This window comes from Pagrus major, chromosome 5 (assembly GCF_040436345.1).
Source record: "Pagrus major chromosome 5, Pma_NU_1.0".
In the NCBI taxonomy this organism is placed as follows: Eukaryota; Metazoa; Chordata; class Actinopteri; order Spariformes; family Sparidae; genus Pagrus; species Pagrus major.
The window spans coordinates 38,792,861-38,813,052 of record NC_133219.1 but is presented as its reverse complement, the minus strand read 5'-3'; positions in this window follow the sequence as shown (position 1 = coordinate 38,813,052).

The following is a 20,192-nucleotide window of genomic DNA, read 5'->3' as shown; positions in this document are numbered from 1 at the left end:
TTTAGTGACATGACTGTTAAACATTAACATTACTTCTGCTGTAGTTTGTAGGGAACAAACCTAAAATAATAAACACAGATTGAAGCCCTGTTACGGCACGTTAACTCATTTAAAGTATTTATACAAGCAAAGTTCTGTCAAAACAAAGCTACACTTAAAAATATTTAGCTTTTTCTTGACAGTATAATCTGAAAAATGACTTAAAGGAAGATTAAGCTCTGATCATTTTTTTTTTTTTTTTACCAGTGGTCCAAAGACAACAGTGTCCACCTGTTGTTGACTTTCAAAGTTGTCATTTCGCTGTCCTGTTCACACAACTTTCCGTCTCACTTAGCCGTGCAGAGCAGAGAAAACACATGATTTTCATGAGCAGACTGTACTCTACTGTATGTTAATCCGTACCAGAGGTCCGTGCCGTGATGACCTCAGTACCAGACTGCTGCAGCTGTTTTGTTAACAGCTTATGTTTCAGAAGAAGGTGCACCGATGCCCCATTTATTTCTGTGCAGCCACCACTTCTGATCTCCAAAATCAAAGCGAGCGCTACCCTGCGAGGGAGTTTTTTCGCAAAGAAGGTGAGCCGCAGCGCTCGGCTGCCTGTGATGACTTGCCTGGGTGCACTGCCCTCGCCATGACTAATGCAGGGCAATTTGTGACATTTGGATGCAGACGAGGAGGAGGAGGAGGAGGAGGAGAAGGAAAGCGGGAAGAAAACAAGCCGCAGTTACTGTAGCTTAATGATGCTTCTGTGTGCTTGAAGACTGAGGCCAAAATACCTCTCACATAACTCATACCTCATGCTGGAGAGGCGGCATTACCGCTCAGCAGGGGGGGGAGAGTGAACGCTTATCTGGCCCACAGAGAGCTGCGAGTTCTTCTCCGAGACAGCTCATTGTAGGCTTCGAAATGTCATGAAGCTGCATCCCACACTGATATAGTTTTGTTTGTTTGAGCAAATTCTTTTCATACTTTGACTTTCGGTGAAGAGTTGAAGTAACCACTGCTAATCTGAAAAGAGGTTTTTTGTTGCAATGACCCAAATTCTACTGCTCAGCTTCAGCAAGGAGCTGATCGTTGTTTTTAGACTAAAGGAGGCAAAGACGCACACCCCCGTCTTCATCGGTGGAGCATTTTTAGGTTAATGGGAATCAACACTTTAGAAACTATCAAGGTCTCGACAAGTCAACAGAAAAAGCAGAGAAAAGGCTCTATTTCTACTTCAATTCTGGTAAACTTTTACCAAGGAGCAATAAAAAAGCATCCTGACTGGAAACATGACAAACTGGCATGGTTCATCACGGCCCAGGAGAGGAAGGATCTACAGCGGGTGATTAACCCGCCCAGAACATCACTGGTACCATCTACAGAGCATTAGTGACATCCAAAGCATACTAAAAGACAGCACCCACCCAGCCACAGTCTGTTCACCCTGCTGCCATCTGACAAAAGATACAGAAGTATCTGTTGCCGTACCACCAGACTACACAGCAGCTTCACTCCTCGAGCTGTGAGACTCCTCAATTTATCCTCAACACTCCACCATGAAAAATATATTTTTGTTGTGTTTAAAGGTCCAATTTGTGAGACCGCTGATTGTAGAGTCTAATTCCCAACTCATCAAATACTGATGCTTTGGGGTTTGTGGCGAAAGAGACTCGACAATCGACTATCTTACAAATTGGATCTTTAATAAAAGGACTAGAATGCACATTTCGTTGTACAACCTTGTGTTGTAAAATGACGATTAAATGAACCTTGAACCTTGGATGAGCGCACCCATAGATTTGATAAAGCCCAGAGGAAACCTCAGTGTGCTGCACTGTGATACGTGCTGCTTCTTGAGCTCTTTGTCACACATTCACCTGCGTGTTTTCTGCCTGCAAGCCAGAAATGACAGATTGATTTGTGTCAAAAGAAAATGAAACAGCCAAACTTACACTGCTTTGCATTTCTCTCACACATGTACCACCATATATGCTGGTTTGATGTGCGAGATATGCTTTTGCTGCAGTCCAACATAAACCACACTACTCAGAACGCAGACCAGGGCCAAGCCACTTTCAATATGTGCATCCCTTCTGCAACTCGCAAGATTTCCATGTTCTGAGCCAACCTTCCTCTTCAGATGCTGGCCGTGTCCACAGTAGTTATGTAGCTGCATCCATGAAATGGTTTCGTCTCCGAGCTGCTAGCCAAAAGTCAATGAGAAAACCATCATGAATGATCATCCTGAAAGACATTGAGCACTGAAAAATGAGACATCACAGCGAGGGAAGTGCTGTGTGTGTGTGTGTGTGGTTGGGACTGTAGTTGAAAGTCAGCCATGTGTTCATAATTACATGGACTTGATTTCAGCTGCATCAAAACTCCATTCATCATCATAATTCATGGTTTTAATTCACAATTGGGCAATTATCTTCTAGTCACTCAGTGTGATGTTCCAATTAATCAAAATGTAGTTACATGGTGACTTTTGCACTTTGGATGGCATTGAGAGGAAAACTGCTTGGAAAAAGTGATCTCCGGTATCAGGAAATGTGGTGAGGTGACATCAGACGTCTTCTAACATAACAGTCTGGTCCATCAACCGGGCCCCGGTTCTGTGATTCGTTGTATGACTCTGCACATCAAGGAAAAACTTGGAATTTTGGTGAGTCCAACTTTCCCTTGACAGAGTCCTGTTTTTCTGCTATTAGCGTCTGGTCTCGTGTAAAAACCAAAATTAAATGGAATCTGGATTTACTCGTGGAGAAATCAGAGATGCTTTGACTTTGTAACTTTGAACGACTTTGACCTGCAAAATTGCACAGTGACAGTACTGAGCTTTGAGGCAGTAACTGAACACCAGGGTAGTTATTGTGTTAGCTGAATTTAATTTCAACGTAACTCCTGTGTGTTATCATCAATTAGCAACGCCACATGACATTTTGTGTCTACTTCCACTGACTCTGCACACATGAAAGTGGTTGAAACCTTGCCTACTATATCGCTCCACTCTTCTACCATTTTTGCATCAAAATTAACATTTACAAATGCAGGGTTTTTTTCCAAGATGGCTGCTGGTTAGCTGCATTGTGTTGTTCTGCTCTTCCAATCCATCAAATACCATGTCAGTCACCTGACATCTAAGCAGTCAGTTAAGTTTTTTTTTAGCTTGACAAGAACATTAAGCCTCAACTTGTAGTTTTATTTTCTGATGTTTTTTGAAGTTTTGGGCACTTTTGGATTTGCAATTCTGGATCACCTGGAATCTCTCAAGAAAGTTGGCACAAGAAATTAGCGGAAGAAATGGATGAAGTAAAAAAATTCTCTGAACTTCACATCAGAGGAACGAAGCAAGGTGGCTAAAAAAAACCAGATGGACCGACTGGATTTAATTGATGAAGTGCAACAACTGAAGGCTGCGATCAAAGAAGAAGATCTGGAACAGTACACAAGAATGGACGACCCGGGGATATCTGGACTGGAGACGACCCACAGGAGGTGACAAGGAGGGAGATGCACTCAGTTGAGCAACAAGCCATTCACTTCTTCAACAGTAACAGTTGAGTTTGTCTCGTCTTAACAGTAAAGATATAACTGCTTGTCACACCGTACCCCAAAAACAAAACATCATCACTCGATTTGTGAGCAGAAAACGCAAAACTGAAGTGCGAACGCTCACATGGGGTTTAATGTAAATGAGCATCTCACAAAGAGAAATGCTGAAATTGCAGAGTCACTTCTACCAGAACATGAACATGACGTGTGAATGTTATTCTGAAGACAGGTTCGGTTTAAATGAAGGGGTTTTTTCAGTGATCCACTTTAACAGCAGGAGTCTCCACAGTAACTTCTCCAAAATTAAAGATTACCTTCAACGGTTTCAGCAAAGATTTAGCGTAATAGCAACTTCAGAGACTTGGCTGAGTGATGAGAAAGAAGTGCAGGTTGGATTAAAGGGCGATGAAACGCTTTGGCAGAACAGGGCAACAAAATTAGAGGCGGTGTTGACTTGTTTGTGGTGTCTGCTCTTAAATGCAGGCTTATTGGTGATATGACAACCGTTATTGACAAATTGATGGGATGGGTAACCACTGAAATTAAGGTTGAACGATCCAAAAACATATTAATTAATTGTATTTAACGGGGTCCTGCATTGATCAGTTTAATGAGAAGATCTCTGAGTTACATGAAAAACATGATAAGGTGATTTTAGTTCGCAGTGACTTCGACAACTTCAACTTTTCATCCATTCATTGTAAAGCCGAGCAGAATAACTACGGATAGTGCGACATTGATTGACAATATTTTTGTAAATATAACTGATGGGAAGATAAAAGTGGACTATTAATCAACTCATAATTTGTTTAGAATAAAATCACCAAAAGAAATCACGGCTCTTATAAATAAATTATGATTATAAATTATATAAATTATGATTGGCAGGAAGTTTATGTACAGGACACTAACCACTCATGATGCATTTTTATATACATTCTTGATGCTTTATTAAATTGGACAAAATCCTAAAAACAGGGGGAAAACCATGGTTGGGGGTTGGAAAAAGCTTGTAAAAAGGCTATAAAGGGAATTTACAAAGTTAGTACAAAACATATAAAAACAGATTGACATCTATTATGAGATTGCTAAAAAAAAGCTATTTTGATCAGCTGTTACAAACCCATAAAAATGATAGTAACCCTGGAGTGTGCCTGTTTTCCAACATACATTGACAGAAATTACAATTCAATTATTCAAAATATAGAGGAAATCGTTAATGAGTCCAATGATGTTTTTGTTGATGTAGGCTCGAATTTCAAAATAAATTAACCTTTGAGAAATGAAAGATATTAAGTTTGATAACAACAATTCAGTGTTCCTTGGTGGAGTGACGTGTCACTTATAAAAGAAGTTATAGACTGTGTCCTCAAACCATTTACTTATATATGTAAAAAATAAAAATAGTGACAAGCATATTGTATCAAATTATAGATCTGTTTCAATCCTACCTCAGTTTTCTAAATACTTTAAGAAAAACTGTAAACAGACTGCTCACTCCTCACTTCTTAAGAAATGTGGACACTGTGGTGTACGGGGTGGGTTTATTACTTATTAACGACAGAATGCTGTGACGTGATTTCCACGGCTGTGATGTCGGCTTACAGAATGGAGTTTATTTTTACTTGTCAAATAAAGCTTAAACACTCTATTTTCCATTTTTACACGCTCTTACAACGTGTTCCCACTTTGACTTCACATCTAAACATCGTGACTTAAGAAAAGTATTTACAGCTGAGATGGATAGCACTCTGGAGGTGCTTTACAGTGGCCTTTCAGCAACTTTTCCATCTTTGCAGCGGCGCTCTCTCTCGAAAAGTAGGTAAAGCACTTGAGTGAAAGCAGTCGATGCACTGGGCACGATGTGAGTCGGGGCTCTGTGGCACCCAGCTCTCCACCATACACACACACACACCGGCCCTCCGGGCTCTCCCATGATGCATGCTGTCTGTTTTGACACAAAGCAGGGCTCACAGGGGTGTTCTGGCTAACATTAACATGCATAAACATTACAATTAATGAGCCTTTGTGACAGCACGAGCTAAATGCCTCCCCACCACCACCAGCACCACCCCGCCCTCTCCATTACAAATTTAGAGCCATTTTTCACGCGATCGATTATGTCGAGTAACGCTGCAACTGCAACGCGCGACGATAAACAAACCCAGCTGCACTCCCCCTCCTCCCTCCCTCCCTCACACACACACACACACACACACACTGCTCAGCGACCATGGCTCTGCTTCCTACCCAAATAGAGACTGTGTGGGGCCTTTTTTCTTGTTCTCACTCCCACTGAAGAAATGGAAAGTGCCTACACTGTGGTCACTGAGAATAGCCGATAGCTTTTCAAATGCAAAAGATCAGCCCTGCATCATTACTACCGGTGCTCCCAGCTCACATGCTGGCAGCATGTAAGACAATCACATGTCGGTAAAGCCACAAATTGCAATTAGCTGAGTCTGCGTGTTACATTTGATTAAATCTAACTCAAATGACCCATTCGGTTGTTATAGCATTAGAAGAACAGCGTCATTAAAATAGCGAGGTAAGAGCAGCTACAGCGGTGAGCCGAGCGCCTTTACGTCAGCGCGTTTTTAACTGTTTTATCATGAGCTGCTGCCCTTAGCGGGGGTGATGCAAGCCAAAATGCATCATTCTCATCTCAGAACAACCAAACGGGAATCCTTCCAGTTGTTTTCCTCCCCCCCCCAAACCGACCCCAGTGTGGGTTCAACAGGAACCCACTGCAGTTAATCAGGAAAGCATGTTGCCCTGAGTTCAGCCATCCTCCACAACTGGAGATACTCTGCACCACTCCACCCTTTCCCCTTATGACATTCATTGTTGATGGGAATGCATCAAATTCATAACTCACTTGAACCCCCCCCCCAACCCAACCTCCCCAACCTCTCCCTTTTCCATCTGTACCATCCCCTCAACTCTAAACTCCAGCATTTCTATTAGTATGTCATACAACACAAACTTGTTCTGGATTTGTTCTCTGTGTTTTGGGGTAACGACGTGCTTTGAATGTTGAGAGAAGCTGCGCGGTCCAGGGCTTAGCTCACAGCGTTATGTTGATTGATGAATCTAACATCTGTAGCGTGTTAGCGGTGCTTGTGCACGACAATTAAGAGTACGACTTTTCCCCCTTTCATCATCAGTCAAGTTTATTTTGTGTTCGCTGCATTAAAGCTGCTTTAATCAATATTTTTAATTCAACAATGGAAGAAATGACTATGAATCATTATCTGACTGGCAGTGATGAACCCGCAGAGATTTACGACCCGACGCTGTAGTTCCCCTCCACAGAAGCCCTTCATGTGTGAAAGTGAGTCGAGGTTTGTTTTTCCCGTGTGGTAAAAAAAATTGTATTTTCAACGAAAAGCATCCATGTTTTTCAGAGTGAGCTTTAATTTGTCTTCGCACTCTAAACACAAGATGCATCTATTATGTGTTGGCAGGTTATGTAACATGACTGTCATGTCTTTGTTTCGCTGAGGAATGTGCCATACTTGGCGCTAATCTGCCGTTAGTGCAACTCAGATCAAGGATTTACATTTTATGTCCTTATACGTAGCAGAATTCAAATTCTGATATATGTTACGTGTTAGTTTACGGTCATATGGTCAGTGTCAGTTGCAGCAGTTAGAGTACGTTTGTGGTAAAAATGAGTATTACAAAAACAACAACAAAAATATTTTCATCTTGAAAGAAAAATATTTTTATCACTTGTTTTCAAACTGAAAAAATGTTTTGTGTCTCCTGAAATTGTTTTTTCGAATGTTTTTACAGATGAAAAAAAAATTTAAGGAACTTTATTTTTCCACCAGATCAGAAGTAGAAATAATCTAGATCAGACTCAGAAAAACCAAATATTCACACTTGTCCCTCAGGGCTTCCGTACCCCTCTGCTCTACGGATCATTTCATTGCCTTGCAGCTCATTATTTCGGTTTTCTGACCCACATCTTCACTGTTTTTTGCTTCAGTCTCGCTGCTCCCTGTTTTTCAGCGATAAAGCTCTGATAAAGGCGCTGCACTAAACAGCAGACCGACCCAGTTAAAGACTCGCTCTTAGACACAGTGAATATTTAGCAACTAAAGAGGCAGATTCGTCTCTTGGGAGTCAGCGGAGGCGAAGTTATCATCGAGCTAGTGGAGCGTTTAGCTGCTAATGAGCCAGGCAGTTCCCTCAGAGGTTAGTGGAGACCTAAATAATATTGGACTTACATTCCTCTGAAACAAAACGCCAAACGGATGATAACGTTTCTGGTTTTGAGGCTAATAAATAGATGAATGTAAGTTTAAAAGTAACAAACTTGTTTGAATGCGCAGGAGCTGAGATTTTAACCGTCGGTGCTAATTTCTCAGAAACCTTTGGCGACAGTTTAGAAATTTTAAAAGAACAATTCAGTCGACCATCACCAGCACTGTGCATCGCAGCCAAACATCTGAGAAAGAGTGGCTCGTAGCACGGCTCCTCTGCTGCTGGTTAAACTTCTATTCAGTCCAAGTTAGATCACATTTTATTTCCTCTCATTTACAGATTCCTCTGTTTTATGTTGGCAAGCAACTAAATGAGCAACCCAATCACCAGGATTCATGTTGTAAGTACGTTTCTGCAAAGTTTATGTTTCGTTATGTTATATTTCTCTCTCGTCACAACGTTGTGCTGATGTTCTGGTGAGGTTTAGGCTCAAAACTAATTGGTTAGGGTTTGGAAAACATCATGTTTTGGCTAAAAATACCTAACCAGTGATTTCCCACTTACTAATGTCGAAATGCTGACTGGAAATTTGGTCACTGGCTTGGCAGCCTTCTCGTCTGCAACTCCATCACCATCCCCCACATTTTGTAGAAATGTCAATACTGTATGTAGCCTATGACACATACACATTTAAACTTATCAGTGGTTGGCAGAAACTTTAACTGCTAACATTTCATCCTGGTGACTGGGCTGGAATGAAATAGTCATTTGATCACACCTCATGAACGCTACATGTTAACCGGGCAGTAATTCTGCTGCACTGTGGTGATGACATGACTGTTTTATGATCATCATGAACATAAATACATGTTAATGTAAACAGCTGTGCTCTGTGATCAGCTATACCGACATGTAGAAGGAGTGGAGGCAACAACAGGTTCTCTCCTACTGTGAATGGGCAGGTTTATGTTTTGGTTTCTGATTTTTAAAAGGTCTGAAAAAAGCTCAAATATGGTTAGAAAAACGTTGGCTCGGTGCTGAAATAGAGAGTTGGCGGTGTGAATGGAGACAACTTAATGTTAATGTCCCCTTGACTCGACTCAAGCTTTTCCTTTAACCTACAGAGGCCCTTTAAATCCAAGTACCAGAGGCAGAGACATGGGGATGACTTAAGCAATTCCCAGCCCTCCAGTTCCCAGCCCCTGCAGCACCATGGGAAAGCCAGCCAAGTGAGCGTGGGTCAGGTCAACCTTGTCTCCTCGCCTGACTGTCAAAATAACAGTACCTTCCCCTCCGGCTTCCAGCACTGTCCGTCAGAGCCGGGCTGCTGAGAGCTGTGGCACAGAGGGGTGGAAAAGCAATTAAATCAAACATGGGTGAGTAGCTACAGGACAAATGCCTCGTCAGCGTTTTTCAGCTCTGCCAGAGGAAAGCTATGGGGTATTGAAAGAAGGAGTATTGAAAGTGAAAAAGAAAAAACCCTCCAAAAGAGAGCTAAGACATTTTGTGTCACCCGGTGACCAATGCAGGAGTTAGCTGAAGGGTTAAGAGAGAGACATTGGCCCAATTCAGAGCCTCTTTCTTCCCCAGTGATGGCCTAAAACTTGGGGTCAGACACATACTCCGACCCCTGACCCCCTGGTTCACGTCTCCTCGTAATTACCTTTGCGCATCAACCCCTCGGCCACCCCCTCCCAAAGACAATGTAACAATTTGTCTTTTCAATTGTCTGTCAGTCACTCTCTTACAGGCCTTTTCAGTGGGCGTATATGGTTTCTTTTTCCATTTGTATTTATTTATTTATCTTGCTCGGAGAGGTGGGGGTTGTCTGGCCCCAGAAACAGGGAGTCTTTGTTTGGGCTGGTTTCACATGGATATAACCCCCCCTCCTCCTCCTCTGCTCCCCCTGCCTGCTATCCAGCTCCCCATAGTCAGACCCCATGGATTTGTTTGGGAGCTCGAGGGTGGCTGATCTCAGGGTCATTGTACATGGCATTTCCATAACCATTGACCAATCAATGAGACTTTTCTCTTACCCGCAGAACACTGAGGTGCTTCTTAACTGCTCCCTATAAGGTATATACTGTCAGCTATAAGGCCAAGTTTGTTTCCAACTTTACCTGCAAGCAGCAGCCTGGACTCTCCACATGTTTGATTTGGTGATTTTGTCACAGAACACTTTAAAAATTATAAATAAATACAAAATACTTGCATTGTAACACGGTCACAGTGTGGTGTGGTCTGTAGAAACAGGTATGACCTACTTCTCTGAGCTCTGGCTCTGTGCTTGGTGCCACGTGAGTCACCACACAGTCATCTCAGGAAAATGCTGCATTTTGAATAAATAATCAACACAAGGTGCCGTGCTTACCGTCTTCGTCTGTGGATGGAGTTTGCCCACTTGTCCTGGAAGTAAGCGCTTTGAAAAATACAGCCGTCTCCTCGACATCTGATGAAGAAGATGCAGCTGAAAGCTCGCAATTGGACCTCGTCTGGGGGATTCTGACACAGAACGTTTTCCAAGATCAGTAATTAACTCTCAGGGTCGAGCACTGTATATTTTATTTTAAAAGTTGAATCATGAACAGTGAACCACCAATCACCTGAGAGGTTCAGTGTTTCAGGAGGAAGGCAGGCACCCACCCTGCTGCAGCGCCCTTGACCCTCAGCAACCCAAGCGCCAGAATAAATGTTGGCAAAGTAATAAGATACAACTTTAAGTTTCATGATTTCGCAGCTTAACCTTTGTTTATGCTCTGGTTAGGTTTAGGCACAAAAACCACTAGTTCGGGTTCGGAAAGAATCATTTTTTGGCTTAAATTTCCTGTTTTGGTCGGCACAAACATTCATTTTTAAAGGAGACCTGTTATGCTATTTTGTTTTTTTCCCTTTCCTTCAGTGTTTTATATACTGTAGGTTCTTGTGCGTGTAAAAGAGTTAAAGTTAAAAAGGCCAACGTCCACAGCTACAGAAGCTCCTCTCTCCCGTGGAAAACACTGTGCCTGAAACGCCTCGTCAGTAGTCCTGTCTATAATTCTGTGACTTCTTGACATCACACTACCTTAAAGTGACAGGAGCTAAAACAGAGCGTTTCAGATAGTACCTTTTGAAAATAGTCCATGTTCCTTCATGGAACAAGGAGTGCGTGTAGGTTCCTACAGTGTTGGAGGCTGGATGGGATCACTTTACGACCAGTATGGACAGAATAAGTGATCACAGCAGCTAATAACTCTTCAGGTATTGGCATGTGAGTGCTTGAGAAAATCTGAAGAGGTCCTTCAAACCACTTTGACTTGAATCTCTTCAAGCAAATTAAATGGAATCATTTCTTTCAGTGTGTTTTCAACAGTTTCTCAGGGCGAAATTATAGCTGCACCATTGGTTTTTATTCAAGATTTGGCCATAAAATTTTATCACTTTTGGTTTCATCTTGGAGCAGTAAATATATTGGAAACATGGCTACACCTCAAAATTACCAGTTTCAGTTTATTAGATCCAACAGAGCACTTTAGAAAAAAGATTCCCTTCGAGTTTTCCCCTCAGGGAACTCTTAACATTACTGATGAATAAGAATAAAAAACAAATTATCTCAAGATACAGAGGGGCCTCTTGAAGGGTGGTCATTTATAACAATAGCCCTATAGGAGCCCTGCTGTGACAACAGGCTCTCCAGCACCTTATTGTTTGGCAATCGCTGCATGAAATTACAAGGAACGCACTATTTCCCCACATAAGAGTTCAGAGGCGAGGTAATTAGAGCCAGAGGAGCGAGAAGACGATTCAATCTTGGACCATGTGATGTCATGCGGTTTCTGAGGGATAAACACAATCGGTCTTCCAGACAGCTCGGTTTGCGCAAGTCACTCATTCTGATTGTCTATCATGTGTCTTATGAGGCTCATAATTACAACAGTGTTGGGAGGGAGATCTGTACAAAGACTGCGGTTTGCTTTGATCAGTCTAATTTGCTCTCTCCGAGAGAGGGGTGAGAATTTGCACGAGTGGTTGCAGTTGGTACGAGTAGAAACAGAGCTGTCCTGACGTCCTAAAGACACAACGCAATTAATCCCTTGTGGTATTTCAGATTGTGCAACAGGTATACATTTACTGTCAGGGTTTACACTTACAGTGGTGGGCAAAATAAGTACATAAATCACAATAACAGATAACTATCGACAAAACAAAAACAAGACCCCCTGAAAATGCTTCTCTGTACTCCAATCATTTATTTTTTGCCGTGCTAAATGACTTGTACTTTGTCTTTAGGGCTCTATATCATAATGTGAGCCAGCTAACACAGCAAACACGTGCAGGCTGTCGCACCTTCACAATTAAGTAACTGCATCCAGCGGCCGCGCAACTCTTTAAATTTGAAACATTGTGGTTGACTGCATGTGGCTCCTTGATGATGATTGGCTGGTTAGTCAGTACATTTTCTAGATAGTTAAGCAAAGATGGTGTCCATTCAGTCTAGCATCTGGGTTTACTTCCTGGTTATGAGGCTCACTGACGATGCAAAGTCGTGTTGGGGGGAGAATGTTTTTCGCTATTCAGGCTGCAGGGGAATTTTTTGCTGCATTACCGCAAGTGGCCTCTGGGCAGAAATGCAAGCTACGCTGGGCAGCAGTCTCGTAGACAGGATACATTCATGTTAGCATTGTTGCTGTGAGCATATTAGCATTCTAAGTTGCTACATTGGACTCCAAAGCCCATTGCATGGTTCTTACGCTGGCCTCTGCAAACACACATACTGCCACAATTGTGTAATTCTGTCCAGCGTGCGAACTCTTACAAAATCTGAAACATTGTAGTCATCTGCACGTGGCTCCTTGTTGAATATATAGCTTAGACTGCAGGGCCCCAACACACCAACCAAACTGACATATTTATAAATATTATGGAGGCAATAAACAACAAACCATCAGCAGCACTGACTGCAGTGTCGGCACGCAATGGCAACTCCCGCGCAGACGAGTGCGTGGCTCACGTATGTGTACATTAATAGCTGCAGACAGTTCACACACCTCCATCAGAGGTGATGCTGCACAGATATCTGCACAGGCCATGCTGAGAGATTTATCCCTGCCTGTTTTCATCCCTGTCAAACATCTCCATGATCAGTAGAGGCCCCGTTTACAGCAACCTGACCATAACGAACAAGCGCAAACAGAGACTGACTGATCAAACGCTTTCAGTCACATCCTGTATTTACTTGAATCCACCACAAAGACTGCAGCGATAGCCAGCTCGTGGACAACATGCATGTAGCCCACATTCTGTGGCTGGCTGAGATAAAATAACAGGCCGGTCATTCGTAACCCAAAAAATATTGTGGAACAGCAAACAAAACAAAAAAACAAACAAACCCCAAACATTTTCATGCCACTGTGAATCTGATTAGACATGCTCAGAATAGAAACTGAGCAGTGGGAAAAGAAAAGACAAAGAAAAGGAAATACATCAGGAGAAACTTCACCAAACTGATCGAACTAAAATGGAACAACCTTTGTTGAAATTAAGGTCACCAAAAACAAAGAGCTTACTGCAGGCTCTGACATCTGATGTCTGTACGTAAGTTCATTATTACACTTTTAAACCAAAATTAGTATGTACACGTGGTTTTTTTTTAATCACATGATAAACATGCTAAAATATGGGATTTACTCTTAGTTTGTCTCTCTGTTGTTTTCCTGTGTGTCATGTTCATCATCACGAAGCGTCCTTAAATCCAACACATCATAGCATCATGTCACAGCTGATCAGAGCTCTAGCTGATAAACATATGTACGTAACGTCGTTACATTCATAAAGTAACTTCATAACAGGTTTTTTATACCCAACCCACGATGTTTTCCTCAGCTTAACCAAGTCGTGTTAGTGCATAAAACCCAACCAGCTGCACCCGTGACACAAAGGTCTGGTACGCCTGTCGCTGGTTCGTTGCGACATCATGTTGTTTTGAGAACAGTGGTAAGTGTCGCTCAGAGAGTCACTGGTGATCAATCGATTCAGTCGTTTGGGTTTGAGGATGTGTTGCTTGTGACTGTGGCTGTCTTCCAATTTACTAAACATGCAAACAAAACAACACTCCCACGCTGTTTCTACTGACAGTGATGTCTGCAGTCACGTTACCTGCTGCAGGGAGCACCTTCACGTTTTAAATGAAAGTGAAACAGACAATGCAAACGAGATATGTGTGTTTCTGATCACACATTTAATGAGGAAAATACGGCTTTTGATTAAGATTTCATTGTACAATCAGTTCGAGCAGCTCGAGTTCCAGCGTCTGTTTTGTTTAAAGGGCGGGTAAGCCTGTTGCTATTGACGACAACTTTTATTAACAACATCTGTGTGTATCTAACCAATCAGCGCCACGTGATCGTTCGGTCTCTTCCTTCAGATACAGTGCTAGCTCAGTCCTGCCCTCTCTTCTTCCAATAAAGTTGAGTTCTGTCACGCAGCACATTTGTGTAACGCTGTAAACGCAATATTTATATTTTCAAGGGTGTGACCAAAAACTCTCTTCCCAAATATATTGAAATTATTAAGTCCAGCATGCGATACAGCTGCACAACTTATTGCCAATGCATTGAAAAACTCATTAAAAGTGATAAATAAAAACAACATTTTTTTACTCGAGGTCCCCTGACTAGCTTTCGACCATGTTTAGTGGGCTTCCTCAGCAGATTAGGAAGACTGGGCTGCAGGTTAAAGCTCTGAGAAAAGGTAACAGGAGGTCCTTGAGGTTGAGTTTCCAAGGTCAAGAACTTTCTTGCCCTTCAGGCACGTTGACACGACGGTTCAGCTGATTTTGCTATAAAATCACTTCCTTGATTGAGTCGAAACATGACACATAAAAGATAACTTTACACTCTGTAACACGTCTGCTAGAAAGAATCATATAATTTGGAACTATTCACAAGGAAAATCAGCAAAAAGCTCAATTTGAATGCAAGTTTTAATTCAGTCATTATTCTGGGAAAGCTTTGTTTCATGGGTCTGTTGTTTCCCTCAAGACTAATGTAATTTATCAGTATAATAGAGAAAGTGGGAACATCTAAATTTAGAAGTAACTGCTCTAACTCCAAACAGTTATTCGGTATTTCAGAAAAGTTTTTTTTTTGTTGTAATTTCCAAATCATTTCCTGACAGTTTTCTTCAACATTTTCTGAGCAGATCTTGCAAACATCACAGAGACAGTGTTCAATTCATACATTTCCAAAGAATTGATTTTAATTAATTGATAGCATAACCCATTTTTTAAGATTTCTGGGGGGAAAAAACTGTGTAAAATTAGTTGTAATTGTAGGAAAAATGGGAAAAACATTCAAATAACCCAAATATTGATTCATTAGTCCAGAAATCTGTCATTTCCAAATATTTTTTTCACAGTATCCTCATAAGTTTTCTGGAGAGAATGTTGTTATTTGGCACTAATTACAGGCAAAATGGAGACAATGTCCAATTAATTAATTCAGATTATTTGCAAGCATGGAGTCTTTTTGGTCTGTGCACAGTTAGACTGAAGCCCTGCTAAAATCCATAAGAAAGACAGTTTGTATGAGTAAAATATTCAAAGTAATAACTGAACATTTATCTGGATCACAGTCCTGGACTTCCTTGATTTGGGTTGATGTTCATACTGTTGAATATATATATATTTTTTAATCTATAATTATCTTTAAGCGCTTTGGAAACAGTTTGCTGTATGTGCCTCCTGAGTTGGCAGATGATGGAATCTGTTTCACATCTTTGTTCTATAGTTTAAACCACTTAAACCACTATTGTCTTCATATTCAACAAAACCAGTTAGGCATCAAAAAAGAAAAGAGAGAACAGAATTGAAATGACTTTATTAGCGAGAAGGTTTTGGCCGCTGGTTTTTTGTGGAGGAACGTTTTGGTCATAGGAACTGTGCAGGAATGCCCAGCTGTAAAGATTTCTGCTTGTTAAGTTGGACATTTGGGTACATAGGTCTTTAGTGAGCAGTAGAGTTATGTGGGTTATAAGCACTCTCACACACAACACTATAAAACTGTCTCGATTTAACGGGATGATTAATGCCTCTCAGACTGCTGAATGAAATATGAGGTAATCTGACTCCCCCGGTCCCAGTCAAAACATGCCCAACATGAGGGCAACACACAGTTTGCCACAATGAACAGGGAGCTTTTGCCATTCTGTGTCTCACCAGAAAATAAAAAGTTACATTTTTTTGCCAACAGAAAATAAAGTGCATGATACAGATTTAAGGTGCAAAGCTTGCAGGAGGAGGAGAAACACCGGTCCCCTACAGGAAACGGTGACTTAACCGAGGGACTTAACAACACCAAACTGATAAAAGACACCCTAAACAGGATATTAAACAGCTAATAAACATTTAGAGGCATGTATGTTTCCCTTTAAATCGTCCCAGCCATCTTGTGGAAAGTGATTGTTTGAATTTCCACGGGCTGTTCAATGCATGCTGTCGACCACATCTGATGCAATGAGTCATATGGAGGTAAGGTAATAACGTCGTGTCATTACGCTGGTAATTTGGGGTGGCACGAGGGACATTTTGAGTGGTGCACATAAACCATGTGTGACTGAGGTATTCATGCATGAAATACAGCAAATTCAAAGCTTGGATGTATACGTAGCTTTGAAGAAATGTTCCCAACTCTTTGTACTTACTGTTTAAAAAACCCTAAATTATAAGATTATATGATTAATTTGCCTGTTATCTGTGGTGGTTAATGTGGGTGCTGATGAATGGCAATGAATGAATAATTATGTGGGCAGGTGCTGCGATGTCTGGCTTTCATTTAGCAGCCCGACAACAAAAAAAAAGATCCACACTCGCTGGAATTTCAACACACTCCTCCACACACTGACATGTTCAACTGCTCAGCAGCAGAGGGAGGAAAAATGAATAATAATGATATAAAATAAATAAATAAATAATAAATAAAACTATGATTGCTAAAGTTAACTCAGAGATAAATATAATTAAATGCAAGAAACACGGCTTGAAATGAATTGTGACATAAATATAATCTTCGTTTCTTTTTAACATTTTGATACATTTATTTATTCATTAATTTATTTGTTTGTTTGTTTGTTAATGTGTCTTGAGGCAGGTGGTACTAACCTCAACCTAAGGCAATGGAAATAAATAAATAGATACATAAATAAGAAATAGGATTGTCAAAGTACAGCAATGAATACATTTAAATGCATTAAAATAAATAGAGGACATTTATTTATGTCTTGATCAATTTCATTTGTTTTTCATATACTTTATATGTTAATTTATTTCAATATTACTTTCAGTATATTATCTTTTATTTCTTAAATAACGTTTATTTTTGTGTTTCATCATTTCTATTTAATGTATTAATGTATTTCGATGTTTCTACTCTTTCTTAGTGATTAAGTTATTTATTATTTTCCTCTGTAACTGACGCAGTGACCTGGTTAAAGTCAAAAATGATAAATGATCCCTGTGTTTATTCAGTTTAAATTGCTGCAGTTCCCACAAGCTGCCAACTGAGGTCACTGACAGGCACAGATTTCTTCATCAGTATTTCCAGTATAATGTTAATATAGTAAAAAATACTTGGAACAAATGAGCACGCTGGCTGCTGTCAGGAACAGCTCAGCACTATTTTTTGCTGCTGCTGTTTCTGCTTGGCTGCTCACAGGGAAGCAGTTTAAAGCCTCGGAGCTCGAGGACATTAAAGGATGTAAAGATTTCAACAAAGCAGCACAAGAAGCAGCTTTAACTTCCTGTCAAGGACATGCTTTTCCACTTGTAAATCCTCAGTTGTTAGTCAGTTGGCCTTTAAATCTCAGTTTGAAAGGAACCAGCTTGTGTGTGGATAAACTCCTGTATGCGTGGATGTCCAGCCAAGGCATGAAAGGCCTCAGGGTGACGTGGATCGCTTCAACTTGAAATGTAGAAGCAGAGCAAGGAGGCCAGGATGAGAAGTATGGAGATCATCATTCTCGAGCAGAAGTTCTGCATTCAAAATGTTATTTTAAGTCCTCCGCCGCGCAAAAATGTGCTTTTCATCTCATCAACAAGAGAGCAGTGATGGAAACAGTCTTCGTCACACACGACAAAAGAGGTCTGGAAAGCAAATAATACAGCAAATATGTAGATTTTTGAAAACATAAGTTTGATTATATTGGAGGAAATAATAAAGCTTTATGTCATTGTGACACCAAACATATTTGAGACATAAGATTTGCATAGAAACAGAAGTCAGATGGAGAAAATGCAAATTTCCTATCAAGCCATTTAAAAAATCTCTCTAATCTGAAAGTAACGATGCTGTCAGCTAAATGTGGTTGAGTAGAAAGTCCAACATTTCCCTCTAACATGTGATGAGTATAAAGTAGTTGAAAACCAAAAATACTTAATAAGTGCCTAAAAATTGCACATAAGTACGCTTCTTTTTATAAAAAAAAATTATGTCAAGAAGTGACTTGATATCTGTCGGGCCTGCTGTCTGAAGTCTGGAGAAGCTGCTCTGCTTTTAAAAAGTGATGAGAAAAATCCCCTTGTTTAGTTTTTCATCTTTGGTGTGAGGTGTTCTCTTTAATTTGCCTCCGTCTTTGGCATTTAATGCTCAACGGTTGAGTCAAGATGTGGGTAATTATGGTTAAACACAGGCGCTCCAGGCAAAGTCATCAAAACTTAAGAAATGACCAGAAAAACATAAAAATGTAATTGAGCAGATTTTCCCTCACAGACTGAGGTTAACCTCTCGCCCCTAATGTTCACACAGTGCTGTTTCTATTCCACCTCACAGTGTGAGAGAGCAGGGTTTGTGGCAATGCTTCAGTGAAAATCAAACCCATTACAGCCGTCAGTGTTCGTACCACTCTCCCTTTTGTTTGCATCGAATACCTGCACTCATTAATTGACATGATTGTCATGTATATGTTCTATATAATCCCTCTTAGAGTGACGTTCACTGAGCTGGAAGGTCCAGGTGCCGCTTCTCTCTATAAATAGCACACTGGCCCAGAAGCGATCATCTGAAAAAGGATGTATAGTGTTTCCATTAGAGAGCCATTTCAGCATGAGCGGCCTGAGCAGCAGTAAAAAGCCATTGTCGTGGGCTGTTAACCAGCATGTGTTGTAAACGAAAGGGCCCAAATGGTGCTGATTAGTGGGCTCTCCCACACCGGCCATCGCAGAGCTGAGGGGCTTAAAGGCCCACCCCTCTTGTCAGGAGACAAACAAGCCCAGTGCGGGAGCAATAGTTGGATTTTTACATTTATACAGATCCACTAATTACCCTCTGAAAGCCCGGCTCAGTCCCCTCGTGACACATGGGATGGCTGTGAAGAATGCATTCCTCAAGGGCAAGCCCTCCAAACTTCACACCAGCTCCTGACAGGCTGTGAAAATCCGTCCTGACTTTGCCAGAGTTGTTATACTGATGCTCTATAACTCTTACAGGCGTGTTTTTCTGCTGCTATCTGTCGACTTGAGCTGTGTGTGGAGGGGTTAAGTAGCCAGTTGACTCTCAAATAACAACCCGCTCTTGATGGTCACAATATGTTTCACATTTTACACAATATTAGTGTAAAAGAATATTTTGGCTTTTGTCTGGACTTTCTCAAACGCGGGGAGCCTATTTGTCTCGAGGCCCAGAGCTCTTCTTAAAAAGACAAATTTCTATTCATATTTGCAAATGTATCTGCTTGCACAACTGCGGCTTTTGAGGTCTGTGATGGTCTGAGGCCAGGAACATCTGTCTCTCTCGGGTATTTCAGCTTAATGCTGTTGTGGAAACCTAATCTGAGCTCAGTGTTGCCCTCAGACTTAAATTTCAAACAAAAAAACAATCTGAGACAGAAAGGTCATGTCATATTAAAAAGACAATACCAGTGTTTGTGTGTCTTTAACTACAAATATGTTTTCTCACAACTTTAAGATGATTCTGTCCTGTTTGATGTTTGTCACTCATCATGCAAAACTGTGAGACTTGCTGCAGCTTGAGATAAAGTAATCATGTCACACTGTTTTATCGTAACACTGAATTGATGCATGATCACCAAGTTGCAAGTTGAGTCTGATTTGTAAAGCCTACTCTGCATTGCCACACAACAGTGACCTGTTACACATTGGTGGAGGATGAATCCGATCCTTTACTTAAGTAAAAGTAGCAACACCACACTGTCAAAACACTCGATTATAAGTAAAAGTCCTGCATCCAAAATTGTACTTATATACTATATAAAAGTACAGAAGTAGTATGAGAACAATTTAAAAGGTGCACTCTGTAGTTTTGGAGAAGAAATTCAAACTCAGAATTTTAATATTTACAATATGAATGAGGTAATGATACAAACTCAGAAATATGTATTTTTTCCATAAGTGAATAAACAAGCTGTTCTAAGAAGGGTCTAGAAAGGTGGCAGGGTCCGCCACATATAAACAA